Below are 27158 nucleotides of genomic sequence, written 5' to 3'. Positions count from 1 at the left end.
ATCAAACGATCACCTCCTACAACCTGCTACACCTGCAACTTCACTATTGCAGCTGGGTTTTTGCTGCTACAATTTTTTTTCTGTTTGGTACCATCACAGTCCACCACCCCAAGAGCCCAAAAGTATTACCTATCACCGCCATTTATTCTCATTCCATTTGATCATCTCCATCACCACCGAACCACCTTGATCGTGGCCACCCTCATCTTCACCATGCTCCACCACCTTCATCTCCTAACCACCATCGCCACCCTATACTTCTCTCTTTCCTATTCCTCTTCAACCTCAAAAACCACCACAACAACCCATCGTAGTTTACTGCTGCTTCTTTCTTTTTCTACTTTTGGTCGATGAAGATGATAGAAGAAAAGATAAAAATAATGATGATGTTTTTAGTTGAATGATTATTTGAGGAACCGAAAACCCCACTTGTTAATTTTCTACTCAACTTACTTAATATACGAACTGGACTCTAAATCATTATGGGCTTGAGTAATTTTGTTTGGGCTATCTATTATTGGGCTTGTATCACCAAACCATCTCCTATAAATTGTTACAGCTATGTTTCAAATTTCACAATCTCGCCGGAGCGGGGCTGTGATCCTGAAGGTCCGGGGGCAGATGGAGCTGGAATCTCCGAAGGGTCCTGGGCTCCGCTAGAAGTAACCACTGGGGCAGGCGCCTGGCTGCTAGTCCCGGAAGATGAAGCACCGGGGTCACTCGTGGGTAGCGGGATCGGTGTGTCGGCAGCAGCAGCAGGTGGGGTGGCTGACGAGTCTGAACTGCCCAAAATGATAGCAGGTGGAATATCCGACATCTGAACAAGGAAAAATAAATTTTTCCATGTCAGTAAGTCATAAAGCAAGCACGTATTAGGCCAACAGTTTAAATCATGTATAACAATAAGTAGCATGGCGATAACGACAAGTATCATGCAATCGAAAGCAGATAATAGCATGCAGTAGTGACATCATGTAATAGCATACAGCACATAGTAGTAAAAGTAAGCAGCAGCATGCAGTAAGTTCAGCAGAAACACGTAAACTAGCAAGTTGTAGATTAGTTCTATTAGTGAATCCTACTCGGTCGGTCTTAGACTCACTAATACAACCTAATTCCCTACAACCAATGCTCTGATACCAAATGTGACGCCCCGTACAAAACCATCGTGTACGAATCATCAACAACAGGATCATTACAAGGTCAAACACTATATGCTATTTCAAAATACGTTTGCATTCACGATAAAAAGGTGACGTCATAACCGACATCAAATGTTTTACACCAACAGCATGAATAAATGTATGTGACCCTTAGGTCGTTACAAAACATAGTTTCAAAAGTATAAAAGTTTGAATGCAAGATAAACAGTTCATGCGGTGATAACACTAGAGCAGCGGGTGTCTACGGCAAGACTAGCACACAGCGGAAGCAAACCTTAAGCACCTGAGAAAAACATGCTTAAAAACGTCAACACAAAGGTTGGTGAGCTATAGTTTAAGTATAACAGTAGGTAAGGTAGGCCACGAGATTTCAGTGCTACAAAGAGCATTTCAAAACATTATGATAAAGTATATGTTAACCGTGGGCACTTGGTAACTAACTTAACGTTTATACCCCCTGAAAGTACACTTGGCAAGTGCGTATGTCTACGAAGTATTAAACACTCATTAAATACTAGTGCTACTAGCCCGAGTGGGGATGTTAAACCCTATGGATCCATATCTAAGATTCGCGTCCACCGGTTCAAAAACCAATGACTAAACGTTACCGAGCTAAAGGGAATGTTTCTGCCGTTATATGACCCACACATATATAAAGTTTAAGTACTCATGCCTAGTATGTAAAATGTAAAATGCGCATGTAATCTCAGTTCCCAAAATAGTTAAAGTAAAAAGGGATGCTATAACTCACAATGATAGAGTAGCGGTAAAGTATGACTCGGAAAGTAAGCAAGTAATGAAGGTTGTCCAAATGGGTCCTCAACCTAAGTCAAATAGTACTAAGTCAGTAAATCATCCGAATAGGTTTAAAAGTATGTAAATAAGGTCTTAAAGGTCATCATCATTCATCATCAAACAAAAGGTGTAAAGTAGGTTTCGTTTATGAAAGTAGTTTAAAACAAAGGCTGAGTTCGGTCAGTCACCACGGCCTCTACACCTACTGAAATAAGGTGAGACCAGTGTCCATGGCTCCGTCTATGAGTCCTTTAAGTGTGATAAAAATTACAGAAGCAAACTCATCTTCGTTTGACCGTGGCGACGGTCTAAGTGCGAGTAGGTCAGAATTTTCAGCACAACGTTAAATGGACATAGTGACGATCGGAGGGCCATAAATCCTAAACCGTAACTCGGATGAAGATGAGTCCTATATGAAAAGTTATCTGCTCAAATAGAGATATCTGAAAATAATAATTAAAGTTGCCCAGGTTGTACGTGTCAGACACAGAAATAGTAGAACAGTAGGGTCAGTAGGTTCCGGTGGTTCTTGGTGCTCGATGCTTATCATGGTTCTCATCCTTGATGCATATAGCTTTAAGTGTACAACTTGTTGATTTGTTTGCATCATTTTCACCAAGTTTTGACCATCATAACCCAAGTGTAAGTCTAAGACATGAAGCACAACTCACTTAAGTGTTGCAAGTGTTTTGATGAACCAAAGTTACATCAAAGTCTTAGATCTAACACATACATGAACTTTAAAACTAATAATAAGTTACAAACTTGAAAGTGAACTTATGAAATCAAGATCTTAAGATGTAGAACATAGTTCTTAGTTTGATCTTGAAGATCCAAGACTCAAAAGTCTAGATCTAACATAAGTGTACAAAGTTATAATTATAGAAAGCTTACTTATGTGTTCTTGAACTTTCAAAGTTAACTTTTAGTTCAAGATTAATGAGATCAATGTTAACTAGTAACACTTGACCAACAAGAACATGAATCATGAAATTAAAGTGCAAGTAAATGAAGTAAATAAGCTAAGTAAGCAAGTAACTAGTAACTAGTTCATGGGTTATTCATACTTTAAAGATTCAAACAAAAGTTTGATCTTTAAGAAAGTAAACTTTAAATTTACTTCATGAACTTCAAGTATGAGTTACAACACATGAACTTTCTTTCTTTAAACAAGTATTAAGTGGAGATCATAAACTAGAAAGTTTATGTCTTGTATGTTCTTGTTAGAACAAGATAGATGAAGAATCAAACTAACAAGTTTGCTTCTTAGAAGATAATAAGTAAATAACAATAACAACAAGTAAGTAAGTAAACCATAAACATGAATAAGTAACTACAAGCAAATGATGATGATTATGGGATGTTCTTGCTACGGTTTTACAAGGAAAAAAAGAAAGCAACAAAAGCTTCAAGTTACTTACAAAAACTAGAGAGAAACTTGGAAGTGTTTTTGTGTGTGTGTTTGAATGAGAGAAAACAAGAGAGTGAAGTAATGAAAAATGAAAACCAAAACTCCCTTGTAGGAGAGCTAGGCTGACGGTTTCTCAAGCATATTGGGGGATGGAGTTATTCCTTGGTCACTAGCATGAAAAGCCTTAAAAGTGTGGTTAATAGATGGCCATGCATGGGGATTATGGTAACTAGATTCTCATTTGAACAAAACTAGCTAGTTTCCATCTAAATAATACTTACAAGTGTAAGACATGGGCTAACTAGTCCAACTAAGAAGTAGGGTGGGCTTATAAGACCATATTCAAGAGTCCATTTACATTAATCAGGTCCAAGTTCCATTAATTAACAAATAAATCCAATTAAAGCCCAAGTAACTAACTAATCACCATAGTTAATTAAAATGATTAATAAACCTTAATCATGAATGTAAATAATATGTGAAAATATTATTCGTGAAAGTTTCTTGTGTCACAAAGACGTTTCGGGCATTCAAAGTCATGTACGATCAATCGTGGTAACATGTAAATGTAATAACATACATTCGTTTAAATCACAAGTATTAATAATAACAATTATTAATAAATAAACGTTGGAAAATCCAGGGTCGTTACATTTTTGATGATTAATGGCGGTATTAAGATAAAGACGATGATAAATCATGAAGAACAATTATGAGATACGCTGTAGGATAGATGATGATTGATAATGATATAGATGATAGATGATAGTTTAAGTAATGCGAAAAACGAAGGTGATTTATTACGTGTAGAGATGTGTGTGATCTTATGACGCCACAATCTAATAGGGTTTCGTTGATGAAGAATAGAAAGGGGGAGAAGAAAGAGCTTCAATCGGCTGTTGCTACGTTAAGGAATTAAATGCAGCAGAAGAGAATGGATTTGGTTGAGGGATTTGATTATGTGAATTCGAATGATGTAGGTGATATAGGGAGTTCAGTGACTTCATCTTTATTGTCTAGGATTAAAGGGAAACAGATAGAGATAGATTATATATTATATTACGGGTTACAAATTCAGAAAAGAAGTAACGGATCAGTGGTCTTGGTGTGTTGGGTTTAAACGAGAGGTTACGGGTTCGAGTCCGGTATGGGGCATTTTTTTTAGGAAAGCTTGGGAATGTATATTTGATTACCAAAAATTATTATTATTATTATTTATCACTTATTATTATTATTACGATTATAGTAATTATAATTATTATTAACATTGTTATTAATAACATTACTATCATAACTAGTTATTATTATCACTTAGTATTATTATTATTACTAATATTAATAAAAGTATTATTATTATCATTATGTTAATATTATTAATATGACTACTAGTATCATTAATACAATTTTTATTAATATTATCATTATTATTATTAATATAATTATTAGTGTTGTTATTACTGAACTTATTATCATTAGTAGTAAAAGTATTATTGTAATTATTCTTATTATCAGTATTAATACTACTATTATTATTATTACTAAAAGTATCATTTTAATTAAAATTGTCAAAATTATCAATTTATTAAAACTATCTTTTTAATTGACATTTTGATTGAAGTGATTATACTTATTTAATTTATCATTATTAGAAATTATTATTATCTTTATTATCACTATTATTACTATCATTATCATTATCATTCTTAACTTTCAGTAATATTATAGATAGATATTTTTATATAAAAAAATACATTATAATAATATTAATATTATAAATCACTATATTGTTATTATTAGAATGATATTTACTAAACTATATATACAAAATGTATCAATTAATACATAATTATATTTAGTTAAATTAATTAAATAAACATATAATTTATTAATATAATAATTATATTACTAAATAATAATATATAAATTTGTTCGATTACAATGTGTTAATATATATAATTGATATAGGTTCGTGAATCCGAGGCCAACCTTGCATTGTTCAGTTTCGTCGTATGAATATTTTTACTACAAAATATCGTATCGTGAGTTTCATTACTCCCTTTTTAAATGCTTTTGCAATATATATTTTTGGGACTGAGAATACATGCGCTTTTATAAATGTTTGATGAAATAGACACAAGTAATTGAAACTACATTCTATGGTTGAATTATCGAAGCCGAATATGCCCCTTTTTGCTTGGTAGCCTAAGAATTAGTAAACCGATCTACTAATTGACGCGAATCCTAAAGATAGATCTATTGGGCCTAACAAACCCCATCCATGGTTGCGGATGCTTTAGTACTTCGATGTTGTTTTATCATGTCCGATGGATGTTCCGGAATGATAGGGGATATTCTTATATGCATCTTGTTAATGTCAGTTACCAGGTGTTCAATCCATATGAATGATTTTTGTCTCTATGCATGGGATGTATATTTATGAGAACTGAAAATGAAAATCTTGTGGTCTATTAAAATGATGGAAATGATTATTTATGTTAAACTAATGAACTCACCAACCTTTTGGTTGACACTTGAAAGCATGTTTATTCTCATGTATTAAAGAAATATTTCGATGTGCATTAGCTCATTTTAAAGATATTACTTGGAATCATTCATGGCATATTTCAAAAGACGTTGCATTCAAGTCATTGAGTTCAGTAAAAATTATGATTAAATAAATGACAGATTAGATCATTTATAGATAGATATTATGAAATGGTATGCATGCCTGTCAACTTTTGATGAAATGAAAGTTTGTATTTTAAAATGAATGCAATGTTTGAAAAATGTATCATATAGAGGTCAAATACCTCGAGATGTAATCATATGTTATTGTATTCATTCTTATAGATTAGGACGGGTCGTTACACACCACTCAAGCACCTTTACAGTAGACATTCCCGAAGCCACACAGCTAAAAGAAGACCAGCCAAGCTCAAGAACAAAGAAGGTCTTTCTCAGCCATAATGGCCTCAAGATGCACCGAACGATGCGAGACACACATACACCCACCCACCAACCCACACATAAATACATAAACCTATATACATACCTATATACATCCATGAGAGATACCTACGTGCATCCATAAATACAGCCAGACAAATTACTGAGAAAGATTTTAGTCAAAGAATATTTCTATAATAACCTTTGCAATGTGGTTTTCATCTCGAGTATCATCAATTCTGCCTCCTGGGACTGTTTCAACCTATCTTCACTCAGCTTATTACTCTCTTCGTATTTTATATCTGTTTTGTCAACTTTTTGTTCCAGTGAACTAATCTTGTCCTGCATGTGTTCCAAAAGACATGCAGAACTCAGAATTTTAGGTGATACTACAAGTCGAAGGTGGAAGGGGTCAGATAATAACTAAAGATGTTGGAATTTATAAACTCTACCTTGGGAGTCACATTTTCATCAGTTAGTTTGTCAACTATCTCCTTGCTTGAAGCATCATTCTCTGAACGAGCTTGCTCGATTTCTTTATTTGCAGCCTCTCATTCCTTCTACATCAATTCTTTAGTTTGCTGGGATTGAGCTTGCATCTCTGCCACAACAGACTTCAATTTTGCAGTCTCCTGGTTTTTAGCTTCCTCCACATCAGTCTACAAAAGTTGGAGAAATTGTTATAACAACCGGTTGATTATGATTGGATGAAACTGATTCGTACAACCAACCACCTCATAGTGGTAATGAAAATTAATCTCTTAACAGTAGTTATTAGTTGTGGTTAAAAAAACCGAAATATACACGGTTGCTTGCAAGTGATAGACAAAATAATGATACTTACTCTAATCCGTTTTTCCAGTTGCAACCTCCAGGTTAGCTCTTCAACTTCCTTTTCTAGTTTACATTTGGCTTCTTGTTGAGCACCAGTTTCCCTTGAAGCCTGCATAATAGATAAAATTTGTAAGTTTTGCATTTGCAAGAATGTAGGTGGTGCAAAAGATGCAATCATTTTAAATAACGCATGTTAACTTGATGTTCATTCTACTTCAATAATCTAGAATAATATTCAGTTACAGAGAAATTAAATAAAATCTAGCTTCCCAAAAAAATATATATATATATTATAGAGAATTCAAATATAGTTACCACTCTGAGCTTCCTTAGTTCTCTGCGTGCAAGTCTTACTCTCCAGAAAGATTGAGTGGATATTGTTGCTTTTTTCAACCTACAATAATGACGGTGGGCCACATAATGTCGACATTGTGTCTGCGAGGTGTACATAGAGGCATCAGTTTTACAAAAAATTATCACATAAACCTTTAGACCTCAAAAACATGAATAGTATGTTATAGGCACAGCAACTCTTTTAGGAGAAAATTTAACTCAATTCAAATGAGGTTATCGGCTTAAAGGATTGGTTGTGACATGCACATTTAACTTTTCTAATGCATAGTGTGTGTGTGTACATATATATTATATATAAGATGAAAATAGGATATGACCCCAAACTCTCACAAATTTCAGTATACCTGGAGAATGACTGCTGCTGTTTCTCACTTTTTATAACGATATTCGTTTCGCGCAGTCATTCCACGCAGTCCACCTTGAATATGAATAGCTGAAGAGAATAAACGTTTATACGTTTTTCTCTTTAGAAACATGTGTGTATCTTTCTGCAGTCTTAAAGAAGCCACTTCTCTCTTTCGGTTCTCAAAGTAATGGCGTCCAACTTGTCCTGCACTCATTTATTAAAAGTAAAAAACTCACAAGATCATACATTCACAAAACTGTTTGATATACAGATGAGTTGATACGAATGTATACATACCTCTACACATAGCTTGTATATGTATTGATGAAGATTTTAACGATTTAAACTTCTTGCGTGCTGAATAGGTGAGAAATTTTCTTTGAATTTTGCTAGCAGATCTTCCCAAAACTTCATTTCTGTGAGCATCTAGTTCTGCCGTATGACCAGCTCTTAAAAATACTTTTGTTTTACCAATCTGCAATCGTTTAAATATTGCAATTGTGAGAATATTTTTGTTGGGTTAATCGGGTTTTACATTTTAAAAAAGTATTTACTAAATATTTAGTTGAATTATTATGAAGTTTCTAGGAAGGTCACTTGATTCAATCTTAGAGAAAAAGAAAAAATCAAGGAGTTAATTAATATTATTTAGTTTCAAAGTTTAATTTCCTAGTTAAGTTATATATATGGTCTTAGTTGAGAATGAAATATAAGAAATTTATTTTATTTTTTTTGCATCTCACGTATCATCTTCATCATACGGAAAGTTTGTTTTGTTTTTTTATTCCACTAAGTTTATGTATCCATCGTGATTATTCTATAAGTTCAAGTCAATTTTTATTTTAATTCCAACACTTGGTATCAGAGCCAGGTTCGTAGGAGAGGGCCTATGTAATCATATCAAATTAAAGAGCAAGAGCAAGGTATTCAGCACGGTGATTAGAAGAAAGAAAGCAAGTAGCTAGATCGATCACAATTAGTGATCATAGCAAGTAGCAAGAAGCAAGTTAACAAGTTGAAAAAATAGCAAGAAGCAAGTAGTCACAAATTTGTGATTAGTAGCAAGTTAACAAAAAGACAAGCACCACGTAGCAAGATGTAGTGACCCGAACTTTTCCATGATTATATATTAAATGAAAACTATATTTGCATGATTAAATGTTTCCAACATGTTAAGCAATCAAACTTGTTAATACTTGATTTATTGAAATGAGTTTCATGTAGACAATTGACCACCAGAGTTAACTGGCGATTCACGAACGTTAAAACTTGTAAAAACAACATGATATATATATATATATATATATATATATATATATATATATATATATATATATATATATATATATATATATATATATATATAACATGATATTATGATGAGTAAGTATCTCACCAAGTACATTAACAATGAGTTATATATATAAAATGAAAGTAGTGAATTAAGAAACGCGAAACGTTATATATAACGGCTATCGTTACAACAACGTCTTACTAAATACATATGTATCAAGTTAAGATATTAATACACTATGTTTAACATCATGAAATGATAATTACATATATCATTAAGCATATTAACAATAAACTACACGAGTAAGATGAGACTACTAACTTAAGGATTTCGAAACAATACATATATGTAACGATTATCGTTGTAATAGTATTTTACACATATTTATATGATATTAAGACATATTAATACACCATGTTAACATGTTAACATAACAATTTAACATCTCATTTAAGTGTAATAACAATGGATCAATTACATTTAACAAGATCGTTAACTTAAAGGTTCCGAAACAACACTTACATATAACGACTAACGATGACTTAATGACTCAGTTAAATGTATATACATGTAGTGTATTAAGATGTATTAATACACTTTTGGAAGACTTCATGACATATATCAAAGTACTTCTACTTAACAAAAATGCTTACAATTACATCCTCATTCATTTTCATCAACAATTCTACTCGTATGCACAAGTATTCGTACTCGTACAATACACAGCTTCTAAGATGTATATACTATTGGTATATACACTCAATCATCAGCTCCTTAGAATCCCATGTGAGTCATTAAACATGTGGGAACCATCATTTGGCAACTAGCATGAAATATCTCACAAAATTACAAAAAATATTATAAATCATTCATGAATTATTTACATGAAAACAAACTTACACATCCTTTATATCTAATCCATATACCAACGACCAAAAACACCTACAAACACTTTTATTCTATAATTTTCTTCATCTAATTGATCTCTCTCAAGTTCTATCTTCAAGTTCTAAGTGTTCTTTATAAATTCTATAAGTTCTAGTTTCATAAAAGCAAGAATACTATCAAGTTTGCAAGATTACTTCCAAGCTATCTAATCCAATCCAAGTAATCATCTAAGCTCAAGAAATCTTTCTTATTTACAGTAAGATATCTTTCTAATACAAGGTAATACTCATATTTAAACTTTGATTCAATTTCTATAACTATAACTATCTTATTTCGAGTGGAAATCATACTTGAACTTGTTTTCGTGTCATGATTCTACTTCAAGAACTTTCAAGCCATCCATGAATTCTTTGAAGCAAGATCAAATTTTGTCACTTCCAGTAGGTTTACCTACTAAACTTGAGGTAGTAATGATGTTCATAACATCATTCGATTCATATATATAAAACTATCTTATTCGAAGATTTGAACATGTAATCACTAGAACATAGTTTAGTTAATTCTAAACTTGTTCGCAAACAAAAGTTAATCCTTCTAACTTGACTTTTAAAATTAACTAGACACATGTTATACATCTTTATCATATGCTAACTTAATGATTTAAAACTTAGAAACACGAAGAACACCGTAAAACCGGATATACGCCGTCGTAGTAAAATCGGAGGCTGTTTTGGTTTGGATAATTAAAGACTATGATAAACTTTGATTTAAAAGCTATTCTTCTGGGAAAATGATTTTTCTTATGAACATAAAACTATATCCAAAAATCATGGTTAAACTCAAAGTGGAAGTATGTTTTCCAAAATGGCCATCTAGACGTCGTTCTTTCGACTGAAATGACTACCTTTATAGAAATGACTTGTAACCTATATTTCCGACTATAAACTTATATTTTTTTTGTTTAGATTCATAAACCTAAGTTCAATATGAAACCATAGCAACTTGAATCACTCGAAACGGATTTAAAACGAAGAAGTTATGGGTAAAACAAGATTGGATAATTTTGCTTGTTGTAGTTACGTGAAATTTGTAACAAATTTATACAAATCATAACTTAACTAACTTATATTGTATTATACATGTATTCTAACATATATTATGTAATCTTGGGATACCATAGACACGAATACAATGTTTTGACATATCATATCGACCCATCTATATATATATATATATATATATATATATATATATATATATATATATATATATATATATATATATATATATATATATATATATATATATATATATATATATATCGGAACAACCATAGACACTCTATATGCAGTAATGTTGGAGTTAGCTATACAGGGTTGAGGTTGATTCCAAAATATTATATATACTTTGAGTTGTGATGTAGCCTAAGACTTGTATACACGAGGTCGTGGATTGATTCGAGATAATATATATTGCTTTATTTTTGTACATCTAACTGTGGACAACTAGTTGTAGGTTACTAACGAGGACTGATGACTTAACAAACTCAAATCATTAAAATGTAATAAAAAATATTGTAATTATATTTTGATCATACTTTGATACATATGTACATATTTGTTATAGGTTTGTGAATCGACCAGTGGCCAAATCTTACTTCCCGACGAAGTAAAAATCTGTGAAAGTGAGTTATAGTCCCACTTTTAAATCTAATATTTTTGGGATGAGAATACATGCAGTTTTGTAAATATTTTACAAAATAGACACAAGTACTTGAAATTACATTCTATGTTGGATTATGAATACCGAATATCACCCTTTTAGCTTGGTAACCTAAGAATTAGGGACAGACACCCTAATTGACGCGAATCCTAAAGGTAGATCTACGGGCCCTAACTCCCCCCATACTGGAAAATGGTATGCTTTAGTACTTTGAGTTATTAATACATATGGATTTCTGTTTTGGGGATATTCTATATATATTTTGTTAATGTCGGTTACCAGGTGTTCAACATATGAATGATTTTTATACAGATTGTATGTTATTGAAAGATGAAATCTTGTGATCTATTATTACGATTTGATATATATAGGTTAAACATATAACTCACCAACATTTTTTTGACGTTTAAAGCATGTTTATTCTCAGGTGATTATTAAGAGCTTCCGCTGTTGCATGCTAATTTATGGATAAGAGTTGGAGTCAGCATGCTTGTATAATAATGTTTAAAAACTGCACTCGAAAATTTAAATTGATGTGTAATATTATTGTAAACCATTATGTAATAATCGTGTGAAAACGCTATATTTTAGATTATCATTATTTGATAATCGTCGTAATATTTTTAAACCTTTATTGATAAAATAAAGGTTATGGTTTGTTTAAAAATCGAATGCATTCTTTGAAAAACGTCTCATATAGAGGTCAAAACCTCGCAACAAAATCAATTAATATGGAACGTTTATAATCGATATGAACGGGACATTTCACAAGAATTGTAAGCAAGAAAAAAGAAGAGTAAGTAGCAAGTTGTAAGAGATGGAAGGAACTCTTGCAATCCGTGAGCAAGGAAACGTACCACTCCAATGCCCAAAATTAACCGAATCGAACTATACGTCATGGTCAATTATGGTTGAAATAGTGTTAAAGGCATACGGTTTATGGGAGGTGGTGGATCCCGTGACCGGAGGAAAGGTGGAAGCAAGAAAGAACCACACCACGAAAGGCATTATCTTCCAAACTCTACCGGAAGATATTATGTTGCAAGTTGCTAAGCATAACGACGCAAAAGATGTTTGGGAAGCAATTAAGACACGTTATTTAGGAGCCGATCGAGTCCAAAAGGCGCATCTACAAACTCTTAAGAGTGAATTGGAGATGCTAAAGATGAAGGAGAACGAGACTATGAATGACTTTCCGAGCAAGATAAGTGCTATAGTTGCCAAATTTAAAAGTCTTGGTTCAAATCTAGAAGAAGAAGTGGTTGTTAGGAAGCTTCTTAATTCAGCCCCGAAAAAATATCTACCAATTATTGCCTCTATCGAGCAATACTCATATCTTGAAAAAATGTCTTTTGATGAAGCTGTCGGAAGACTCAAAGCATATGAAGAAAGACTCAAAAGCCATGATGAAGAGGGTGAATAACAAGGAAAACTCTTGTTTACAAGAGGGGAGCATGATGGTAAGCAAGGTGGACGAGGAAGAGGTCGTGGAAGGGGATTTGGTAGAGGAGAAAGAGGGCGTGGAAGAGGTACGAGTCAAGTTGACAAGAGCGGGTTAAGATGCTATGATTGTAGATCGTTTGGACACTTTGCAAGAGAGTGTACTAAATGGAAAGATAAAGATCATGAAGCCCATTTGATTGAAGAGGATGAACCGGCTTTGTTGTGATGAAGAAACGGGTAGTATGAATAAAATCAATTAAGGGGGTGATTGTTGGGTTAATCGGGTTTACATTATAAGAAAGTATTTACTAAATATTTAGTTGAATTATTATGAAGTTTCTAGGAAGGTCACTTGATTCAATCTTGGAGAAAAAGAAAAAAATCAAGGAGTTATTAATATTATTTAGTTGCTAAGTTTAAGTTCCTAGTTAAATTATATATATGGTCTTAGTTGAGAATGAGATATAAGAAATTTATTTTATTGTTTTTGCATCTCACGTATCACCTTCATCATACGGAAAGTTTGTTTTGTTTTTTTTTTGTTCCACTAAGTTTACGTATCCGTATCCATCGTGATTATTCTATAAGTTCAAGTCAATTTTTATTTTAATTCCAACAATTTTTAAACTCCACAAGAATATCCCCACCTAATTTTAGTAGAATATGTTAATAGTTCATGTTCATGTTGTTTTCGAAATGGAAACTGACCATTAAGAGCACAAAGATAAGGTTATACATGAAAACACTTTAGGATAGCAACAAGAGAAAGTAAGTAAATAGAATGTTTTTAGACGCTTAGCATAAAGATAGGATAACATCAAGGTATGGAAAAATGGGATGCTTCATTTGCGGAAAAAATCTGTTTAAAAATTTATTGATGTACAACAAGCTATTATGTTTTGAGAATTAACCCTTGATTGTAAGAGGATTATTAAACATCACAAGATGACTTGGTGGTTGGCGTCTTGATATCCTCACAAGGTCTCAGGTTCAATCCTCACAAGAACCACGTCTTGGAGTGACCATGTAAAGGGTCGGAAACGGTCACAGGATAACCCGGTTAAGCCGCGTACATCTGAGTAAAAAAATTGGCCCTCCCCGGTAGTCTGGACAGGGAAAAAAGTAATCAACTTTGGCGCAAATTATACTATAAGTAATACACTCAGTTGCACTCATATAAAGTGTCTCAAAAGAGTTTTCATTAGCTATGGGTCAAAGTTACCAACTTGCCAGTTGCCATGCATCATTTTGACAAGGTAAATGGTCATATTGTCTTTGACCAAAATTTTGAAGTTGGAGGTTCTTAAATATTTTTTGTTAAAGTTGAAGCTTTTTATGGGCCCATAGAAAATATGTTACCCATAAGACCAAAGTTAGTTAATTATATTTTAAAGACTAAAACTCAGAGAAAGTAAAGTTTTGTATCCATGTTTGTTTGGAGCAGAAGACGTACTTAATATAGACCAAATCCATGAACAGAAAGTATTTGGTACCTGATAACCTTGAATGTTTGCCTTCTCTAGAAGCAACTTTGAAGTCTTTATATCATCGGTGCTGCAGTCAGTATCGAATATGGTAAAAAATGATTCCAATCACAGGTCATTAGGAACTGTATGTGCAAGGCAAAAAAACAATACAACCACCTTTTTTTCACATCATCAGGTGAAAATATCTTGAAGCGGTGAATAAACTCTTTGAAAGGTTTACGTGTAGGAAATCCAGCCATACTAATCCTTATGGCCTCCATAACTCCCTGGAATAAGATAGATTTTGCAGATCTCAATATATATATGTATATAAAATAAGCTATATTATAGATTATAGATGCAAGGTACATGGCATTAAACTTACACCACACCGTAGTTGTTGAAGTATATTTTGATTCTCAAAGATGGAAGGCTTTAAAAGGTTGTTTGGTTTTACACAACGAATGTAATGTGGCTCTGTGTGACTGAGTGTCTCAAGCAATGATTGTAATTGTTGCTGTAAATATGACAACTTGATAAATCGAGCTGAACTGTATAAAGAAAATGCATTGGTGTATTTAGTGAATCGGATGACATCATATCTTGAACCGCGAACCAATCGATGAAAACTTTGATGTTTTAGATGACTCTTCTGGTTGGGGTGGGAATAATCCTGACACAAAGGAGCATTTTGAAGCATTTAAGAGCGCTTGTTGTTCGGCAACAACATAGTCCTTGTTCTTATCTAAGAAAAACTCGGTTTGATACGTAACCTGAAATCAGAACATCATTGTTTAGGTCTATTTGGATTGTTTGAATGTAAGAGATTACTATTTTACAATGACTATATTGAACTATTAGAGGGGGATGAAAATTTGCTAATTGCTAAATGTGAATATGTCAAATGTACATGAGTAAACATGCATACCTCCCCAGCATAATGATAGATGTTAAATGCCGAGTTGGAAAGCTTTGGCTTACTAAAACGTTTATGATCTTTGAACGTTTGGAAAAGCTTTTCAACAAACGTCTCATGTGTGGATCTTGGAAACATGCTGCATTAAGAATGATATCTTATGATCAATCCTAGAAATTAATAATATGCTCACAGTTATCAAAAATCCGTACACCATTTGACTATTTCATCAACCAACAGACTATAACTTCACAAAGAAGATGATTTATGACTCCAACCCAAAACATTCGTCAACTTTAGTCATAGTAACGAAATATCACCATACACACACATACACACACACACACACACATATGCAAAGTAATAATATGACAAGTTGACAACATACCAAGCCTCATCCAAAAGAGAAAGAATTCCTCCAGGTTTCTAGAGCACAATATAAACTCAGTTAGATTGATAGTGGCCTAATCGTATATAGATTTTAGAGCACTAAACAGCACTTTTTTGGGCGAAAAAACAAAATTAAATTAAAATAGATCAGAAGATGGACAGACCTTCTCTATAAGATCTAGAATATCTTGATTGTCCGCAAACTCTATGTAACTCCAATCGATTTCCTCTTTAGTATACTCTTCTTGCTCCATCTTGAAAACATGCTGACAAAACGAATCAATATTCCAGAAATCATGTCAGTATATTACGCTTGCTTAACCGAAGTTATAGCTGATGAATTACTTGTACTCTTTTCAGATACCTGATTAAAATGTTGCTGAAGTTTCTCGTTGGTCAGATTGATACAAAATTGCTCAAAACTGCAACGGGTCATTGTTGTTTTAAGTTAAACTAGGTGCAAATTCGTTGAAAAATATAACATGATAGGCCACAGATTAAGGTCAAAATTTGTTAAAGTAGTAAAACTTTCTGTTCCATAAATGGTATTGATGCAGTGGTCTGCAAGACGTAACCTAATTTAAATGATGAAAACAAAAGCGTACCAGTTAAGCACATGTTTGTCTTAAAACTTTCAAAGCCATATATATCAAGAACTCCAATCAAATGTTTTGACGCTGAATCTTGACCAATAGACTCATTAATCCGGCCTACAATCCTGATTCATGCAGCAGTAAAGAACACGAGACATAAATCAAACATATATAATAGTGATAGAATAAAAAAAATCCAGTTTTATCGAGCATACCAGTCAAATAATCGTGAATAAACTATTTTCGCCAAAGCATCTCTATTCAAAGCAGCGGCTGTTGGATCAAGCGACTTTTTTATGCTCTCATCACGAGTCACAATAACACATTTACAGAAGGAATCTTCACAAGCTTCCTCATCACACCTGAACATGGGGCATGTATATGACATCATTGCATTTAACTAACTTGAAAGATGAGATTTATAATAAAGCACTTTTGTATTGCATTACAAACACATAGTATAAAAAGCAGTTACATGAATAATTCAGCTGCGGTTTTCAGATGAAATCGAGATTGATCATCCTTAGGTTTAGATGAATCTGGTTCATTGTTCTTAACAAACTCAATATTTCCTAGATGGAGAATTGCAGCCACAATACGAAATATAGCTTCCTGAAAGAAAGAAAGAAAGAAAGAAAGAAAGAAAGAAAGAAAGAAAGAAAGATTTAGTCTCGGTTTTTAGTTTGGTGGTATGACATGATATCAGAACTATATAAAATGTTGTAAAAGACGTGAGACGGAGATGAGTCGGTTAGGACTTTGAAAAGTCGAGTCGGTCAAAACAGGGTCGATCGAGACTGTTAGGATATTAGGACCCAAACAACGCTAGTAATTCTACAAGATTACTAGCCGAGTAGTGATTCTATCAAGATCACTCAAACCCACTTAATGAACGAAAGATAATAAATGCGAAAAATAAATCAACACAAGATATAACGTGGCTATATGCAATCGTTGTGATTGCTTTAGTCCACGGACCAACTAGAGATCATTTATTTACTGAATATTTGAGAGTGGTATGTTACAATTGCATACAATGAGTTCTATATATAGGAGAAGTAACAAACACAAGTGTGTCAACTTGATCACCACTTGTTCTTTATCATTATCTTCATGGAATCATCATGGAAAAGTTGTAAGGCTTTACACCCATGCTATGGCATGATCACAGCCATAAATGGTGGACAAAAGCAGCCAAGCATGCACCTAAAGTGCAAGTGGACTAAATCAAGAACGGATATTTTGGTTGCAACTTGAGCAAGTGGCAGGCAGCAAGAGATGCGCCGCATCTGAAGGTGATGCGCCGCATCCCTTCAATTTCCATGACAGAAACTAAGAACCAGTAGCAGATGCGCCGCATCTGAAGGAGATGCGCCGCATCTCTGCCCTTTGATGCACCATATCAGCCCAATGCTCCGCATCCAAAACCTTCGAACTATTTTTGCTCAATGAATGCGCTGCATCCATCCTTGGATGCGCCGTATCGATGCCCAGTTTCAGTTTTCTTGTTTGTTTAACGACTCCATACTCCAACAAATCTCCCACTTGGAGACTTTGAACAAACTCCAATTATATCAATAAATTAACCAAGAACATTAAACCACCTTCGATTATCGCCAAATACCATTTGGAACACGTACGCTCAACACATACTTCGGATGAGTAGACTTTCGATAAAAGGTCTTCAATACTACTTGTTAAACTTGTAACACCATTCACATCTCTAGCTGGGGTCTTCTCTCATCAATTCGTGAGAAGACCAATTGAGGTAATGCAAAACCTCAATTTCTTCGTCGTGACCACCTTAGTAAACATATCGACAGGATTCTTCGTACCAAGGATTTTCTCCAAGAATAAAGTGTCATCATTTATATGTTGTCGAATAAAATGATACCTTATCTTGATGTGTTTCGTACGATTATGAAACACCGGATTCTTCCCAAGATGAATCGCACTTTGATTATCACAATACAAGACGCAATAGTCTTGTCTTTTACCCAACTCGCTTAAGAAGTTCTTCAACCACACTAGCTCTTTATAAGCTTTCGCAATAGCCATGTATTCGGCTTCGGTAGTTGACAAAGCAACACTCTTTTGCAATCGAGATAACCAACTAATCGCCGTCTTCCCCATTGTGAAAACATAACCTGTAGTGCTTTTCCCCGAATCATCACATCCACCCAAATTAGCGTCCGCATAGCCTCTAAGTATGAGATTGTTTTAGGAGAAACACAATCCCATATTAGAAGTACCTTTCAAATGACGAAGCAACCATTTGACCGCTTTCCAATGCTCTTTCCCCGGATTAGACATATAACGACTTACAACTCCCACTGCTTGAGCAATATCGGGTCTTATACAAACCATGGCATACATAATACTACCCACGGCCGATGCATATGGAACCTTTTCCATATCCTTCTTGTCTCTTTCCGTTTTTGGTGATTGACTTTTTGATAGTTTTAAGGTGCTTCCCAAAGGCATAGAATGAGCCTTTAAATCTTTTATGTTGAACCTCTCTACTACTTTCTCAATATATTTAGATTGAGACAAGTATAGAGTACCCTTCACACAATCACGCACAATACTCATGCCAAGTATTTGCTTAGCGCCACCAAGATCTTTCATCTCGAATTCTCGAGAAAGTAATCCCTTCAACTTGTTAATTTCGGACATGTTAGAACCTGCAAGCAACATGTCATCAACATACAACAATAAGATTATGTAAGAAGACTTGAATTTCTTCAAGTAGCAACAGTGATCCGCTTCACATCTTAAGAAACCAATCTTCTTCATAAACTCGTCAAACTTCAAGTACCATTGCCGAGGTGCTTGCTTCAATCCATACAAACTTTTCTTTAGCTTACAAACCCACTTCTCTTTACCCTTTACCTCAAAGCCCTCGGGTTGCCTCATGTAGATCTCTTCAACAAGATCACCATGTAAGAATGCAGTTTTTACATCTAGTTGCTCAAGATGTAAGTCTTCGGATGCAACCATAGAAAGTACCAAACGGATAGTAGTCATTTTAACTATCGGCGAAAATATCTCTTTGTAGTCAACCCCTTCCTTTTGTTGAAAGCCTTTGACTACCAAACGAGCCTTGTACCTTCTCTTGCCATCTAACTCATTCTTGATTCTATACACCCATTTGCTTTGCAATGCCCTTTTATCATTAGGTAACTTCACTAGTGACCAAGTCTTGTTCTTCTCAACTGATCTCATCTCTTCTTTCATGGCAAGCTCCCATTGTATGGATTCTTTTGTTTTTCTTGCCTCAAAGTAACTTTCAGGTTCACCATTCTTGGTATAGAGCAAGTAGCTTGTTGATGGAGAATACCTAGGATTAGGTTTGGGCACTCTAGTTGAGCGTCTTGGTATAGGAGCAACTGGAATGGTTGAACCAGTTTCATTTGTATCCTCCTCATCACTAGAACTCGCACTATGTTCGAAATCATCACCGCTTTCCGAACCATCCCCATCATTAGCATTTTCCGACGCCTCACCGTCATTTGGCAATTCATTGTTTCTCAAACTCCCATAGAACCTGCAAGATCATCAATAGAAACATCGTCAAAAGTAACTTGACTCGGTTTAGGACTCTTCATTTCCGATTTGCCATAGATCAAATCTTCATCAAAAGTAACATCTCGAGAACGAATTACTTTTCTAGCTTCGTTGTCCCAACAACGATAACCCATTTCATCCAATCCGTAGCCTATGAAAATACACTTCTTTGACTTAGCTTCAAGCTTGTCTTTATCCGCATCTTTGGTCTTCACATATGCATTACACCCAAAGATCTTAAGGTGATCATAACTCACCTTCTTACCTTGCCATTCTTCCTCGGGAATTCAGAAACCCAACGGTGTTGAGGGTCCCCTATTTACCAAATAAGCCGTCGTATTAACCGCATCCGCCCAAAACATCTTAGGCAAACCGGCATGTAGTCTCATACTTTTAGCCCTTTCATTTAACGTACGATTCATACGTTCGGCGACCCCATTGTGTTGCGGTATTTTCGGTACCGTTTTCAACATTCTAATACCGAGTTTTGCACAATGGTCTTTAAACTCAAGACTACCATATTCCCCTCCATTATCCGACTTCAAGCACTTGACTTTCAAGTTAGTTTCATTTTCTACCATAGCTTTCCACTTCACAAAAGTATTAAACACATCGGATTTAGCTTTAATAAAATAAACCCATACCTTTCGAGTGAAGTCGTCAATGAAGGTGACATAATAGCGAGAACCTCCGTGTGATTCTACATTGGTTGGACCAAACACATCTGTATGAACGAGCTCCAATTTTTCCAACTTAGGTGCATTCCCCGATTTCCCAAAAGTCACCTTCTTTTGCTTATCATATACACATGGTTCGCAAAACCCAAGTTCTACTTTCTTCAAATTAGGAATCCTCCCACTCGAAACAAGCATCTTCATACCCTTTTCACTCATATGCCCGAGTCTTCAATGCCATAGAGTTGATTCGGACTCAACATTAACTGTAGCAGCCACCGTGTCTTCATCTAACACTTCAACCATATAAAGAGTTCCCCTTTTATGTCTACGAGCCACTACACAACTACCCTTAACCACCTTCCATTGGCGGTTTTCAAAAGTAACCGCGTTACCTTCATCATCTAATTGACCAACCGAAATAAGTTTCCTTTTCAATTTAGGAATGTACCTTACGTTCTTCAAAGTCCAATTAGAACCAAGAGTAGTCTTCAAAACAACATCTTCCAATGCCCTCTATGTTGAGTTGCTTGTTGTCCGCCAATCTCACCTTTCCTTGATATGAACGAAAATTCTTCATCATGCTTTTGACATGAGTAGCATGAAACGAAGCTCCCGAATCTAAAATCCAAGACTCCATAGAATTTTCAACACTACACAAAAGTGCATCATCACTTTCCCCTTCGGCCAAGTTTACACCTTTCGCGGAACTATTTTTGCAATTCCTTTGAAAGTGCCCCTTTTGATTGCATCCTCAACAAGTAACTTCACTTCTATCTTTCGATGGATTCCTCTTCTTAGACTTCTTCCTACCCTTCTTGTCACCTCGTTCAAATTTCCTACCCCAGTTGTCGGTACTTAACAAAGAACCGGACGTTGATTCTCCCGAGTTTCTCCTACGAGTATCTTCACCAAAAATCAAATCCCTTATAGCTTCAAACGCTAGCTTAGTAGTTCCCGTAGAGCTACTAACCGCGATAACCATACCTGACCAACTTTTCGGTAATGATGAAAGCAAGATAAGTGCTTTTAGTTCATCATCAAACTTAATCTCTACCGATTCAAGTCTTGAAACGATATTATTAAATTCATTGATATGATCCGTTGCACTCATACCTTCCTTCATCTTAGTATTGAAAAATTAACGCATGAGAAATACCTTATTTGCAGCTGTAGGTTTCTCATACATGTTAGAGAGTGCTTTCAAGCTAGCAAACGTCGTCTTCTCATTCACAACGTTGTATGCAACGTTCTTAGCAAGTGAAAGACGAATAGCACCCAAAGCTTGACGATCCAAAAGCGTCCAATCGGCATCGTCCATGCTTTCGGGCTTGGTCTCTAACAAGGGTTGGTGTAGCTTCTTTTGATACAAGTAATCTTCAATTTGCATCTTCCAAAAGGCAAAGTCTCTCTCATCGAATCGGTCGATTCTAAACTTCCCATCTTCCGCCATTGTTCCTTTAACGAAACCTTGTGCTCTGATACCAGTTGTTAGGATATTAGGACCCAAACAACTCTAGTAATTCTACAAGATTACTAGCCGAGTAGTGATTCTATCAAGATCACTCAAACCCACTTAATGAACGAAAGATAATAAATGCGAAAAATAAATCGATACAAGATATAACGTGGTTATATGCAATTGTTATGATTGCTTTAGTCCATGGACCAACTAGAGATTGTTTATTTACTGAATATTTGAGAGTAGTATGTTACAATTGCATACAATGAGTTCTATATATAGGAGAAGTAACAAACACAAGTGTGTCAACTTGATCACCACTTGTTCTTTATCATTTTCTTCATGGAATCATCATGGACAAGTTGTAAGGCTTTACACCCATGCTATGGCATGATCACAGCTATAAATGGTGGACAAAAGCAGCCAAGAATGCACCTAAAGTGCAAGTGGACTCAATCAAGAACGGATCTTTTGGTTGCAACTTGAGCAAGTGGCAGGCAGCAAGAGATGCGCCGCATCCCTTCAATTTCCACGATAGAAACTAAGAACCAGCAGCAGATGCACCGCATCTGAAGGAGATGCGCCGCATCTCTGCCCTTTGATGCGCCATATCAGCCCAATGCTCCGCATACAAAACCTTCGAACTATTTTTGCTCAATGAATGCGCCGCATCCATCCTTGGATGCGCCGCATCGATGCCCAGTTTCAGTTTTCTTGTTTGTTTAACGACTCCATACTCCAACAGAGATGGACATTGACCAACATTTTTACTTTTAAATAAAAAATAGTAAATATTTCAAAACATAGATGATTTGATGTGGTGTTAGCTCAAATAATATATAGGTATTTTATAATGTTTTTTGTCACTAATTATAGTCTATTTATTAATATCTTTAAGGGATACTATGCAAGTCAATACATGTTCATCATGAGAAATACCAACAACATCTATAGCCTTTCTTGTTGAATGGTACTCTTTAGACTCATCAACTCCATTCAGTTCAAAACAGTTTGTTTGATTAAGGTAATGAAAGGTATTGGGCTTTCCCAGTTTGTACTTTTCAGAAACCTGAATGATGCAAAATAAAACAGTTATAAATCACGAAAGATTAATGTTAACTCAAGAACGAGAGAAAAGTCTGATGTCGCTTAGGATAAGCAGATGATTCATTTATTAATAAAAAATGTGTAAATACGGAAGACTGATTAGCTCCTTGGGTGCAGCGCAGATCATGTAAAAACAGTGATAATTTCTTTCAGGGTCAGAGAGAAACCTGACAAACACGTGATCTCTCTAACAAATATGTTCTTATAGCAGCTCCAGAGATCTTTCCCCGGTCATTGAATTGAATCTCGACAAACTTACCAAAACGACTGACATAAAACAACGTTCAATTAATAGAAATATTACATCACCAAAAGGATGACCATTAGAAAAATGAGAATATTGGCTACTTGAACAAAATGTTCACGTGTAAAAGAGTCTGCAAACCTTGAATTATTGTTCCTGACGATTTTTGCATTTCCAAATGCTTCTAGAACCGGATTAGACCGCAAGCTATATGTATCTGTTAAGAAGAAACAATAATAAATGGTGTCCATATTCAACAATAGCACTATACGCCACACTACAAAAGTTATAAACAGATAATGTATATTTCTCAAAGTTTATGATCCACTCTTTATTATCTAAGTACCAAATTCCATGAACTTAGAGGTTGTTTGTGATTGCTTATTTGAAAGTGCTTGTATGGTTAAAGATAAATAGGATTAACTTGCTATTATTTTAGTCTTGATTTCCTCTAAAACCAGAAATAAGTACGAGTAATTTTTTTTAAGTGTTTTGTAGTACTTTTCTGCTTTCAAAACTAGTAATAAGCAGATCAGCACCTAATAAGCAATCCCCTAGCACCAACTTGGTGTTAATGCAAGTCTGATGTCAAAGAATGTAGACCTGCAAATTTCAATATATATAGCATATAGATATAGATATAGATACAAAGATTTTAAATAAATATTGCGAACCTCTAGGACTTACTGTTCTACGCTCCTTTGTCCCTGAGATCCTGGGCGACCTCCCATATAAGCAAGATACTGCATAAGATTTTTTGTACTTTCTGTTTTACCTGCTCCACTTTCTCCACTAACAAGAATCGACTGGCTTATTCCTTCATTAACCATCTGCCTGTATTCTTACAATTCATTATTCATAAATATATAAAAATAATTATAGTTATAACTGGAAATCGATAATAGAGACAAAGAGCAGCATTATGATACATGCCTATATGAAGAATCCGCGATAGCATAAGGATGTGGACTCAGCTCCCCGAGAGCTGCCCCTTTGTATTGACCCATCATATGTTTGTCGTATAAATGAGGTATTCGTTTAAAAGGGTTCACAGCTATTAAAATGTTTCCTGTGTAAGTCTGGAAAACAAGTACATAGTTATACCATAATTCAAGTTATAAACGAACTGTCACGACTAAATTGACACACAGATTTAGTGTTGCAAAAGTCACTTACGGCCGTTAGGAGACTTCTTTGACTCGTTTCAGCTAAAGTCGGTCAAAAAGTTATTCAATGCGGTCAAGGTTGTTCGAGACATTGTCGAGATAGTGTCGAGACAGTCAAATCAACAAAAGTCAAAGAGGGAGATGGAAATGGCGTTTTTTTTAATATAACTGTATATGTATATGTATGTATATATATACACCCTGCGTCCCAGTTCAATTGTCCTGTTTTGACTTTAGAGGTCTTTTGTTTCCAACTTTGACTTTAAATTATTTTTTGTGTGTTATATAATACTTGATGAACATTATACCCATAACAATACATTCAAAATCCAATCCATTGATATAAATTTTATTGAATAATATATAATACAAACAAAAATATTTAAGGTCAAAGTGAGAAAGAAAAGACCTCCCTAAGAGAAACAGGACAATTGAACTGGGGACGGAGGGAGTATAAGTCAACATTGGTCAACGTCCGTCTCGACCAACTAATTCCTCCACGGTCCTGAACGACTCATTTCTATCTCGCGACTTTTTCAACCTTGCATATGTTATGGATGGTGTATGTTATGGTGAGAGACCAGAAACCACAGGTAAATGATACTCACATAGATTTCATCCATATTGTATCGACTTCTTAAATTTTCTAGAACCCCTGGTTCGTGTAGATAAGCAAGCTTTGTCATATCATCCACTCCACATGGAGAAGCCTCGGGATCCTTGGGATACACATGATCTGCAGTAGTAACCACCTACAACAGATTAATGTATCAGTAAACCATAACAACCTCTTAGCTATATTCCTGTTAAATATCATATCAATGTTCTAACACTCAATTCGGTGTATTACAGTTATTTTTTGTCGTGCTGATTTATTTCAGTTGATTACATAGAATGCGGTTTAGACCTAAGGTGCTGTTTGTTTTTTAAGATGTTTTTGTCTGAAGATCTGTGGACCATGTCTGACCATGTCTGTAAAGAAGATGTGATCTGAAGGTCTGTATGCTGAATACCGAAGACTGTTTGTTTTTATGCCTGCAATTTAACTTAATATTGTCTGCATCACTTAGAAGCACATTTCTAAGCCTGCGAGATTGCAGACAGAATAAGACATTATTTTATCTTTATGTCTTCACAATAACAAACAGTCTGCAGTAAATACGTCTGCGAGCGCGCAGACATAAGACATAATAAGGTCTGCAAATCTAAAAACAAACGACACCTTAGTACCACCCTTAAAAATCTCAATATCAGTTAACATTATCTCCTTGATTTATTCTCTGCGCATCTCATTATCTCAATAGAAAGCTTCATACTCCACGTCACATCAAACAACTACTACTACATAATAATGAGATAACATATGACAAAGTACAATTTCTATATCTCAAAGATTCCCTAAGTATTAGTTATCAGAATCTAGGTACAAGTTTATTTTGCATTCATATTATTTATGCATACCTCAGAGTTCTGATTTTGCGCTTGATATGTTTGACTATTCTAATGACCCTTTTGTTTACCCTTTTTGATAACATAAGAAACGATTCATAACATAAAATAAAACTTACTTCTTTTCCTGATGTAAGCTTTATTTTAAACTCTGCACCTTTGATTTCCAAAACGTCACCATCTATCCAAGCTATCTCAGGATCCTCCACCCAAATTTGAGATCCGACGATTATATTAGTTGCCTGCATCACTAATTAGAAGTTAACTCATAACGCAACTATAATTATCAATCTACCAAAGTAAATCAAATTTTCCATATATATTTCATCCAGGGATAGTAGGACTAAAGTAAAACAAGCAAGGCCTAAAAAGTAAGGTGCTCAGGTAAAGGCTAAGCTTAATTGGATAAGTCCCTACAACTCATTTAATTCAAAATTTTCTTAGCAACGAATACGTTTTGAACCCTTTCGAGTGAGAGAGGATGTGATTCCTAGAGAATTTCAATCTGAAGAAGGCAACTATTCTCCTCATAAAAGCTCGAAAGAAAGATAAAGCATAAGAAATGAAGCTATTAACTGTTACAACATCTAGGGTCATTTTACACAGCATCATCTCCTTATCTAAATGTGCTAGTTGATAACTACGAAAACATATGCTTAAGGCATATACATGTATATATATACATATATAAAGACATTTGTATCTATACATCAAATTAATATGATGTGGTTCCACTACACAAGTGCACATAGTAACAATCACAAGTATTAACGCATGACATTATGATGTAATAGTGAAAATGGCGAATAAAACCCCTTACCATCTCGAAGGACAACCGAAATCAACAGATGAAAAAACCCTAGCTTTCGGTTGGCTCTATCTTTCGATAATGTGACAATGTAAGTAGATACATAATGACCTAATTACA

At 34.6% G+C, this 27158-nt stretch overlaps 1 pseudogene; it reads right to left on the bottom strand.

The window, feature by feature from the left end:
- Positions 1 to 26478, bottom strand: part of LOC139901143 (myosin-6-like) — a 137410-nt pseudogene extending 110932 nt beyond the window's left edge.
- Between the last annotated feature and the right edge of the window lie 680 nt (positions 26479 to 27158).

The sequence above is a fragment of the Rutidosis leptorrhynchoides genome, chromosome 3 (genome assembly GCF_046630445.1).
Source record: "Rutidosis leptorrhynchoides isolate AG116_Rl617_1_P2 chromosome 3, CSIRO_AGI_Rlap_v1, whole genome shotgun sequence".
Lineage (NCBI taxonomy): Eukaryota > Viridiplantae > Streptophyta > Magnoliopsida > Asterales > Asteraceae > Rutidosis > Rutidosis leptorrhynchoides.
The sequence above is the reverse complement of the archived record's forward strand: the minus strand, read 5'-3'. Positions and strand labels throughout refer to the sequence as shown.